At 42.1% G+C, this 12,004-nt stretch overlaps 1 long non-coding RNA gene across 1 annotated transcript; it reads left to right on the plus strand.

The window, feature by feature from the left end:
* Positions 1-211: 211 nt before the first annotated feature.
* On the plus strand, positions 212-8,714 carry LOC132207162 (uncharacterized). The gene is made up of 3 exons (XR_009443343.1): positions 212-319; positions 1,107-1,188; positions 7,590-8,714. It is a non-coding gene; the product is annotated as an uncharacterized LOC132207162 (long non-coding RNA).
* The last annotated feature ends 3,290 nt before the right edge of the window (positions 8,715-12,004 follow it).

The following is a 12,004-nucleotide window of genomic DNA, read 5'->3' on the forward strand; positions in this document are numbered from 1 at the left end:
ATACAAACGGTCTCTGCTCTTTCCCCCACAGCCCCCAGTTGCTTTGCTGAAACTGGGTGTAAAGTGAATTGGGGAAATGATCAATTGATTTCTGTCTCTGGGAATTATTTGGAAAAGTAGCGCATGCGCGATGTCCCCCCCGAAAGAAGTGCATTTGGCTGTTTAGAGGAGCGCATGCGTGAGGCCCTCCCCCTGCGCTGCCATTGAGGGGCATTTACTCAGTGAGTGGAAGAGGTTTGTTTGAAACAGACCGCAATGGAGAGACCAGCGCCCAGGGAAGCGAGGGAGCAGCAGACTCCTTGCGGCAGCGCATCGAGATGTGAGTCTGGGACACAGAGGGAGGCTCCGAGACCGGCATTGATTCGGGCTCAGTTCAGGGAGAACCGGGGGCTGTTGGTAAGAGGCCGAGCGGGGCAGGAACTGGTCCCGGAACTTGGAGAGAGAGCGGCCTGGGGGCGGGGAGAGAGAGGCCTTTCTCGGGCTGTGTGTGGGCCTGCTGAGGGAGACACAGCGGCGAGAACCTGCTGGGGGTCAGTCTTGTGGTTTTCAAATCCCCAACTACTGATGGAAATTCATTGTTTGGCTTCTGTTTCATGCTGTTTGTTGACATTGTGCAGTCAAAGTCGAAACACGGACAAGACTAGAAATAATAAGAACCCTGTAAAGGACATGGATTAGAGTCACTATATTCTACAGTTCGTGCATTGGGATTTGGTAACATGAACTGCGCAGACATTGCAGTGGCTGTGGGTAGCACCTCACGTGCAGCTGTACAATTATCGTTCCATTTCCAGATTTTACTCAATTGCTATCGAAGGAGATATTTTTTTTTAAAAGTCCTGAGACAAGGCGCAGCTGCAAGTTAAAATGGAATCAGACCTGCATTTGAATTCATGACTTTAAAGAAAAGGCAGATGTCTCATGACACTGTCATCATCTCTCAGGTTCTTTTGAAATGACAGACTTTTGGAGCACTGTTCTTCAGAAGAAGTTAAAGAAAAGAAACATCCTAATAACTATTAACTGAGTATTACAGTAATCTTTTTGATATTGTAAAACTTAATTGATGTTGATTTACAGGAGTAAACACTTCTGTCTTCCCCCAGGAAAACACTTGCAGGAACAAGACAATGTTATGTGTGCTTGGTACGAAGCCAAGGATGACCAGCTCCTTCGAACAACCAACAGGTATGTTACCATGTCCAAGCAGAGGACACCCTTTCCACAGGCACAGAGCAAATTGAGTCAGAAATACAATCAACTCAATTTCTGGTGACATGCATGCAAGCCAACAGTCAAACACAACCAACAAAATAAAAATAGTTTCCCCCCCCCACTCTGTTTTCTCAACACACCACCCTGTTTCAAAAAAAGATCATTTGTAGCCTATTGGCATTTACGGCATTTTTGAAAGTGAATAGACTGAATTTTCATCTGAAATAGACACAAAAGAACGGCAGTAAATCTACATTTAGGGTAAGCATGTTTTCAAATTTACTGTCAAGGTGAAGAAATAGTTCATGCTGTTACATAGTTACACCAACCAAACACATAGCAGATAATGAGAACAGATATGGAAGAAAACATTGACGTTATCATCAGTAACTGAGCAGGACAGCATTCATCTTTTGTCAAATGGATGTCCCAGGCACAGCCAGAACAGTCAATTAATGTGCCTTCCAAATGCACATCCTGTCCCAAAGCCTGACGTAGAATGCCAGCAGAGTGTATGCACACTTTTTGGCACACACGCACTCCACTGAGTTGTAAATATATACACTATCTCCGTCACACGTGTCACACCATCTAACAGCCATGAAGATCATGTATATTGCAAACTTCACAGTGTAACATTGAAGATGATTTCCACTCACGGATTTCAGGTCAGAGATCTAGCCTTTCAAGATAAGAGACAAATAGAAAAGAATGTGAGCTAAATACTTCAATCCTCGTGTGGACATGCACTCCCGTGTTCATAATGTGAATATCACTCATTCACTGTATTTGGGGAAAAAAGGACAAATTTTGTGGAGTTCAGTTCTGGCAAATGCGAGGTGATGCATTTTGAAAGATCCACTTCAAGAGCGAACTATGTGGTAAATGGAAAAGCCCTGGCAAAAATTGATGCTCAGAGAGATCTGGGTGTTCAGGTGAATTGCACCCTGAAGGTGCAACGCGGGTCGATAGAGTGGTCAAGAAGACATACTGCATTCTTTCCTTCATCAGATGGGTCATTTAGTGCAAGAGTTGGCAGGTCCTGTTACAGTTTTATAGGGCTTTGGTTTGAACACATTTGGAATATTGTTTTCAGTTCAGGTCACCACATTACCAAAAGGATGTTGATGCTTTGGAGAAGGCGCAGAGGAGGTTCACCAGGATGTTGCCTGGTACGGAGGGTGCTCACTATGAAGAGAGTTTGAGTAGATTACGATTATTTACATTAGAAAGATGGAGGTTGAGGGGAGACTTGATTGAGGCCGACACAGTCATGAGATGAATTGACGGGTTGGATAGCAAGAAGCTTTTTCCAAGAGTGTGGAACTCTATGACGACGCGTCATGATTTCAAGGTGAGGCGGCAAAAGTTTAAGGATGATATGCATGGAAAATTCTTTACACAGAAGGCTTTGGGTGCCTGGAATGTGTTGCCAGCGGAGGTTGTAGAGGAGTGCATTATAGTGTCCCTTAATATCTAAGTCGTCAGATAGGTGACTGGACAGGGAGCAGAAGGATACACATCCTTGGAAAATAGGTGACAGGTTTAGATAGAGGATATGGATCAGCACAGGCTTGGAGGGCCAAAGAGCCTGTTCCTCTCAGCCGAAATTTTTTTTTTGTTCTTTGACACTGAATTCCCAAGAAGTAGTCCAGGAAATATATCGAACAAGAGATTAATTTCACCTCTGTGTGTCACCATCTCATTGTAGAGAGAAAATTAAAGTATCATTTCCTTTTGTACAAACTGGAGAAATTGCATGTCAGGATAAGTTTCGAATTGAAATTGACATTGACATTGCATTTGTTTGCATAAAACTACAAACTGAATAGTGAAAACCATCTGATACACTTCTACTGAATATAAACTTTGCTATTAAACAGACCAGTAGGAAATCAAGTAGTGACCTGAAATGATACAGAGAATAAACCTACATTCAAATAGATAACCTAGATTGTTGACTGTACAATTAAGAATGTCTCATACAGTGAGCTTGCAACAACAAATGAACATTAAACTCTATATGTGTCCAGACCAGAGACAGAGCAAGCCGATATAAGACAGAAAACCTACCCTAGAAATTATACAGGGAGACAATGATAAATGCATTCACAAACCAGATAGCGTCAGGCATAGCCTAATAACTCATCTCTCAGATTTACAGGTCAGGATCTGACGGGGCCAAATGGGTAAAAACACTTGCACAGCCAGAGAGAAGAAACTGACAGGCACGTATTGATAACGGCGCACTCATATTCACAGATCAGAAAATGACAGGGACAGAAAGATAATTACACACACATTCAGACTACAAAAACTGGCAGGTACAGGCTGATAAATACATGCACACATGTCAGGAAAGCAAAAGCATAAGCATATGTAGATTGATAACTACATTTGCATATTCACAGACAAATTTGACAGGGACATATTTGTAACACTTTCACATTCACGAAAGAGCAATTGATGGATATAGGTTGATAACTAAACTCACATATTTCGCAGCAGAAACTGAGAGGGACAGTTTGATGATTACGCTCATATCTTCACATGACAGCTACCAACAAGTACGAATCGATGATTACCACTCACACACATATATTCATAGACGTCTGCAGCACAGCAAACAGTCCTTTCTCTCACTGAATCTGCACTGTTTAGAAACAACCAGCCGACAATTCTACATCAATTCAGCCAGTATTCAAATTCCATGAATGTGCCATGTTGGCAGAGGAAGTATCATCCTCACTTTTATCAGTTGTCAATTTCTTCAAGCATGATCAGATTTTTTTTATTCTATATTAAGCAAGAGGACTTTATAATCAGAGAACTTTTGTTTTCAAAATAGCTTAAATTTTGTTCAAATAGCTCTGTGTTCCTCTTGACAATCCACCTGAATTTCTACTTAAAACACAAGAAAGCTTCATGCCGTTTTTTTCAAACAAGCAATCTCACAATATAACTGTCCTCACTTATATTTTGCAAAGATTGGTCAACAGTGTTTATTCTTCAGTAAATTCAGTTTGACGGTTCCAGTTGTGCCCACTGAATGACAGAAAACAAAAGTTCAACACCGAGCATGTTAATGTCCGCGCCATAAAACAAATTCGAAGTAAGAAAACTAATTTTCTTTCCTGCACAAGCAACATTGTGGTCAGTCAGCCGCAATGCAGTTGATTTGTTCATTGCACTTCCTCTTTGGCAATAACATACTAAATTAACATCTTTACTTTAGCAGCATTCCAAGACTTGTGTCACTATGTAATGTTGAATAATATTAATCTCATCCTGAAAATATCCTTTGATATCACCACAGCGGTTAGACTCTGCAGTGTATCCTTGGCAAAGGTCCATTGCTTCTCTGTCCTCAACTCTGAAGAAAAGCACACACTCATTTCAGTTGCAATGCCTTGCATTTTCACTTGCTTATAAATGCTGGAGGCACAGACAACTGAAGAACACAGGCTGTTTCACATTTGCGAAAAAAGAGATGAACCAAAAACTCTGTCCTCTGCCATGGTGGTAATTGGCTCTCCACTTTACAAGAAATACTTAATCTGCTCAGTAACGCAATACAGGAAGATAGAAATAGGATCAATTGAGTGTATCTGTCTGTCTTGTTTCATAACAGCAGCTCTTGTGCCAATGCACAGTAGGTACAGAATAACTTAGAAAGCGTGGAGATGCTGCCAGGTTAGTAGATACCCAGGCAAAAACAAAAGAAAATGCCATTTCTCTTAAATATCACATGGGTGGGAGAGCTCCCCTTTCATTACGCATTAATAGGACAGGGTAAGAGCCAAGTACTTCAATGCCAGTATGTGAATACTTTCCTTGAGGATTAAGTATGAGGTATCAGCTTGGCATAAAGTAAATTCGTAATGTTCACGACATCAGAAAATACTGAATCGATTGCATGATCAATGATGAATTCTAATGAAATAGCTGAAGAAGTAAATTGAAATCCAGATTAAATATGCCTCCAAATATCACACCATGTCTTAGATTTGGACATGCAACTAGTGCATCAATTTCCTTTGTTGAAACTGAAGGAAATATATAGTAGGCCAAGTTTAAAATGAAATAAACATTACAATTACCAAAGGTCTGTTTCCCAGATGTACTTTGACAATATTGCTGCACTCTCATATTCACAAAGCAGAAACCGATCAGAAGAAACTCACAGTAACACTCCCAAGCCGCATGAGGCATAAAATGGCATAACAAGGCACTTATATTCACAGAGTAGAATCTGATAGGGGGAAATAACAATTATTTTTCCATATTTAAATCACAGAAACTGATTGGAAAAGTTTTACAACTGCCCTTCAACATTCACACTGCAGGTAATGACAGGGACAGATTGATAACAATGTCCGTATATGCACATAGCCAGGAATGATAGGTAGAAATAGATAACTGTGTTCTCATATTCTCGGAGAGGAAAGCATTACAAATTCATAACTACATTTATATATTCACATCACAAAAACTGATAGTTGCAGATGAATAACTACATTCTCAGGTTCCCAGAGCAGACGTGGACAGATACAGATTGAAATTTGCACTCAAATATTCACGTTGCATGTTCACACATCATTATCAACAGATTAATTACAAAACTCACATCTGTATAACAGAAATAGACACTGATTGCTGTGTGAAGGTGCAATTGTATTTTTCAATCAGTCCCTGTCAGTTTTCACAATGTGGATGTGTGATTTTAGTTATCAATCAATACTGTCAGTGAATGCCACGTGAATGTGTGAGGATAGTGTCATGCACGTTAACTACATGGATTTTAGTAAGACATTTGATAAAGTACCATGCAGCAGATGAATCAGAAATGGAAAGGCTTTTGGGATACGGAGCAATTTGCTAAATTGGAAGCAAAGTTTGCTTAGCAACAGGAATCAAATGGTCAATGGCTGCCCTTGTAAACCGAAAGCTGTTTCAAGTGGTGTTTCTCACAGCTCAGTGTTGGGACTTATGCTGTTTGTTTTATATGATAACAACTTGGACTTGAACATGGGGATACAATTGGGAAATTTTCAGCCAGCACAAAAATTTAACAGTGTACTGGTAGTGCAGAGGATAGCTGTCAGCTCCAAAATGACATAGAAGTTTTGGTGGAAGGGGCAGATGAGTGGCATATGGAGTTCAACTCTGATAAATGTGAGGTAATGCATTTCAGGAGGTGCAAGGACACAAAATAGGAGTACATGAGGTGGTGTGGAAATTGTACGTAAAGTGAGTGGTTTGGTGTGCAAGTGAAATGGAGTATGAAAATAGCAGTACAGGTGGATAAGATTGTGAAACTTGGTATGTAGAATGCTGTCGTTTATTGGCAGAGGTATACAACACAAAAGTAGGGCTGTAACGATGAAATTATGTGAGACACTGGTGAGGCTGGAACTGATGTATTGTGCGCCACGATGGTCACCACATTACAGGACAACGTTATTGCTCTGGATATATTGCAGAGAAGATTTACTGGAATGTTGCCAGGGCTGGAGAGTTATAGCTATGAGGATTGATTGTAGAGGTTGGAGCTATATTATTTTGAACAGTGAAAGCTGGGAGTGCCATTATTGAGGCAATTGGGATGGGCAGTGATAGAGTCGACAGGGGGAATCTGTTTCCCTTGGCATTGGGTTTAAAAACCATTGGGTGTAGATGAAGTGAAGTGGCAGGACGATGAGAGATGATGGGAGGAAAACCATTTTTATGAGAGGGTGCTTATCTCAAATACGTTTCCTGAGTTGCTGATAGCAGAGATTGTCAACTCTTGTAAGAACATATCTGGACCTCCACATTAAGTCTGCAAGCTGCAGGGCAATGGGATGTATGCAAGAAGATCGGATTTTATGATGGCCATTTTGGGGTGTTTGGGTCAGCATGGATATAATGAGCCAAATGGCCACCTTCTGTGCTGTATAATTTTAATTGATCAATAGTTCCTGATCATTCTGTCCCTGTCAGCCTCTGCTGTGCAATACATGAATAATTACCAAAGACCTAGAGGGACACATTGATAACTACACTCACACATTCACCAAGTAGCAACTGACATGAATAGATCAATAACTAAACTCGCATCCACTGACAAGCTTCCATTGGGTGGTTCCAGTCATGGAGCTGTACAGGTATCATTTACTTTCAGAGCTCATTCAAATGGTGTTGAAGTTTTTAGAAATGATCAGACAAGGAGCAGCTCAGGGCAAGATTGGATCAAGACCCATAGTTATGTTAGAATTCCTAGTAATATTAATATATCCAAATGATTATTAACTAAATGTTGTGTTGATCAGTTAAACATTGTCAAACTCAATTGATGTTGCTTTACACGAACTATCTCTTCTGTCTTCCCACAGAAAAAAACACTTGAAGGACCAAGACAAAGTAAGATTTCTTCAGTGCAGAGGCAAGTGTGAGCAGATCCTTCTGATAAACAGCAGGGATGTTCCCACTGTCAGAGCAGAGAACATCCTTTCCGCAGTCACAGAGCAGATTGAGTCAGACACACAGTGAGCTTAATTTCCAACAGATATGTTCAAATTTTACCAACAGGAGAACAAGGTTGGAGAAATTAAACTTTATTTTTCTTATCTCTCCATTCCACATACACAGTTCCAACAAATTTCAGCATTCATCACCCATTGACTTTTACACTATTTTTGAAGATGGATGAACTGAAATTATACACTCAGTATCTGAATGAAATCGATGTAAAATTACTCTACTAGCAATTATCACATAATGAATCACACCTCCACTAAGAATATTACTGGCTGCTGACAATTAAGCCACTTTTACAAGTAGAAAATGACCAGTATGGATTGATGCCTAACCTCACTCATTTGTATTGCAAATGCATACAAAAGAGAAAGGATGACGAGACTCACATATTGACATTGCAGAAACCGACAGCTAAAGATTAATAAAGATATTCACACATTCACATCATAGAAACTGGGATACACAGGTTAGTAAACAACACTCACATTCACATAGCAAACTGACAGCAACTGAACGATAACTACTTTCACATATCCACACAGCAGAAACTGGCAGCTACATATTGATGACAACTCCCAATTTCACAGACCATAAAGTGACAGGTACAGTTTTATAACTGCATACCCACAGACTTAAAAAATACCGACGGGTACAGTTTGATAACTATACTCAAATATTCACAAAGTAGATTCCCACAGGTACATATTGATAACTTTACTTGCAAATTATGAGGTACTGATAGGTACAGGTTGCTCTACATGCACATATCCATGCAGAAGAAATTGATAGGAACTGATTGACGATCACTTTAGAGATAGCAAGAGCTGCAGATTCTGGAGTCAGCCTTCCCAGTTTCACAAAGCATTAGCTGACAGATACAGTTTGGTAACTACTCTCATATTCACAGAGTAGAAGCTGACAGGCCGTTATTGATAACTGCACTCACATGGTCACCAAGCAGAAACTCAGAGATTGATAACAGTGACATTCAAATTACAGAAACTGGCGGCTACACAATGATAACTGCTGTCACACTTGCATTGCATGAACCGTTGGGGTCAGATTAATAACGATGCTGTTGTTGAATTGCTCAACAAGCTTGTTGCTTGTTTAGAGACATTTTGTCACCATCTACATAATACCTTCAGTGCACCTCTGGTGATGTGTTGCTGTTGTGTCCTGCTGGCTGTTCATGTGCTGCAGTTTGCTGGGGTGGCTGACATCACTTCCGGATTTGTTTCTCAGTGGTTGGTGTATGGGATCCTGCTCTACGCATTTGTTAATGGCATTCCAGTTTGAATGTCAGGCCTCCAGGAATTCTCGTGCATGTCTTTGGTTGGCTTTTCCTCAGATGACTAAGTTGTCCCAGTCAAATTGGTGTCCCTCTTTGTCCATGCGTATTGAGATGAGTGATAGTTGGCCATGTCTCTTGGTAGCTAGTTTGTGTTTACGAATCATGATGGCTAGTTTCCTACCAGTTTGGCCTTTGTACTGCTTTTGGCATCTGTGCACGATATCGTGCAAATAACGTTGGTTCTGTCAGTTCTGGTTGTTGGCTCGGGGCAATATGGTGCTCATTTCTGATATGTTTTTCATGTTTGGTCAGGTGACTAGTGTCTCTGGACGTGCTGTGTAATCCATTTGTCGTCTGTTGTGCAGGTGTCGAAGGACAATGCTTTTCAGGTAACCTTCGTTTCTATAGTCACTGTATCGTGTTCTTCCTCAGCTTTACGCAGCTCTGGATGCTGCAGTGTGTTGTGGCTCACTTGAACAGTGTTTTGGTGCAGCTCCATGAGTAGATATTGGGATGATTGCTATTGTAGTTGAGTATCTGATCAGAATGTATTAAAACATGTAATAACTACACTCTCAGGCTCTCCTAATTGACATTGATGGAGAGCGATTGACAACTAAACATTCACATAGCAAAACAGTGTCATGGACAGACTGATAATTTCAGACACATATTCACTGAGTAGAAACTGACTGACAGAGAATGACATCTATACTCAGGTACCCGGATAGCAGAAACTGACAGGAACAGGTTGATGATAACACGGACATGTACATGATACCTACATCCCTCATTCCACTTGCATTAACTGAGTGGTACAGATTGATTCCTGCACTCTCACATTCACACAACAGAAAGTGGCAGAGACAGATATATAACTGCATTCATTCACACGGCACAAACTGTGAGGACGAGGTTGTCAACTACGCTCTCACATTTACAGAGCAGAAACTGACAGGTACAAAGTAAATCTGCACTCATACATCCACAAATCAGAAATTGAACGGCCCACATAGATACCCACACTCAGTGTTTCACACAGCATAAACGGACAATATAAAAACCGAAAGAACTGCGGATGTTCCCCCCGCAGCGGTCGGCAATGCCCTCAACCGTGTCTTCCACATTTCCTGTGCCTCATCCCTCACACCCTGACCCCGCAATAACCGCCAAAACAGAACCCCCTTGGTCCTCACATCCCACCCTACCAACCTCTGGATACAATGCATCATCCTCCGACACTTGTGCCATCTACAATTCAACCCGACCACCGAAGACATTTTTACTACCCGACCCTTGTCTGCTTTCAGATGAGACCACTCTCTCCACAACTCCCTTGTCCGCTCCACACTGCCCTCCAACCCCAGCACACCCGGCACCTTCCCCTGCAACCGGAGGAAGTGCTACACTTGCCCTCACACCTCCTCCCTAACCCCAATCCTAGGCCCCAAGATGACTTTCCACATCAAGCAGATGTTCCCCTGCACATCCGCCAATGTGGTATACTGCATCCGCTGTACGCGGTGTGGTTTTCTCTACATTGGCGAAACCAAGCGGAGCCTTGGGGACTGCTTTGCAGAACACCTCCGCTTGGTTCGCCATAAACAACTGCACCTCCCAGTCGCGAACCATTTCAACTCTCCCTCCCATTCCTCAGACAACATGTCCATCCTGGGCATCCTGCAGTGTCATAATGATCCCACCCGTAGGTTGCAGGAACAGCAACTCATATTCCGCTTGGGAACCCTGCAGCCTCAAGGTATCGATGTGGATTTCACCAGCTTCAAAATCTCCCTTCCCCCCGCTGCATCCCAAACCAGCCCAGCTCTTCCCCACCTGCCTAACCTGTTCTTCCCCTCACCTATCCCATCTTCCCACGTCAAGCCGCACCTCCATTTCCTACCTCCTGACCTCAGCCTGCCCCCTTGACCGGTCCATCCTCCCCAGACTGACCTATCCCCTCCCTACCTCCCCACCCATACTCTCCTCTCCACCTATCTTCTCCTCTGTCCATCTTCAGTCCACCTCCCTCTCTCTCCCGATTTATTTCAAAATCCTCTCCCCCTCCCCCTTTTTATGATGAAGGGTCTTGGCCGAAAATGTCAGCTATTATGCTCCTAAGATGCTGTTTGTCCTGCTGTGTTCATCCACCCCCATGCCTTGTTATCTGCGGAAGCTGTAAATCAGGAACAAAAACAAAGTTGCTGGAAAAGCTCAGCAGGTCCAGCAGCATCTGTGAGGGAGAAAACAGAGTTAACATTTCAGGTCCGGTGTACAGATCCATAACTAAACTCACGTATTCACATTGAGGAATCTTTGAGCTAGAGACTGATAATCACAGTCATACATTCAGAGAACAGGAACACACAGGCTTCGACTGATAACTAACTTCTGTATTAACATAGCAGAAACTGACTCGCATTGACTGGTAACTGCATTCATGTTATCTTGTCAGGTGCAACAAACAGGTACGGATAGATAACTACACTCACACATTCACACCGTAAATACTGACAATGACAAACAGCTTCAATCCCACCTATTGCATAGCAGAGACTGTCAAGAACAGATTGATAACAAAGTGTGGAGCTGGACAATCACAGCAGGCCAAGCAGCTCCTGAGACGCTGCTTGGCCTGCTGTGTTCATCCAGCTCCACACTTTGTTATCTTGGATTCTCCAGCATCTGCAGTTCCTGTTATCACAGGAACAGATTGATAACTGCACTCAAATATTGACACATCAGAAGCTGGCAGGCGCTGTTTAATATCCAAACTCTCATATTCACATACCAGAAAATGGCAGGTATAAATTGACAACCACACTCACATACACACAGTCGCAGAAACTGACAGTGAAAGAACTGATAACAGCGTTCAGACGTTGACATCACAGAGCCTGGCAGAAACAGAGTGATAACTAAACCCTCACATTCTTATAACAGAAACTGCCATGGATAGACTGGAAATTTAATCAT

This window comes from Stegostoma tigrinum, chromosome 44, assembly GCF_030684315.1.
Source record: "Stegostoma tigrinum isolate sSteTig4 chromosome 44, sSteTig4.hap1, whole genome shotgun sequence".
NCBI lineage: Eukaryota > Metazoa > Chordata > Chondrichthyes > Orectolobiformes > Stegostomatidae > Stegostoma > Stegostoma tigrinum.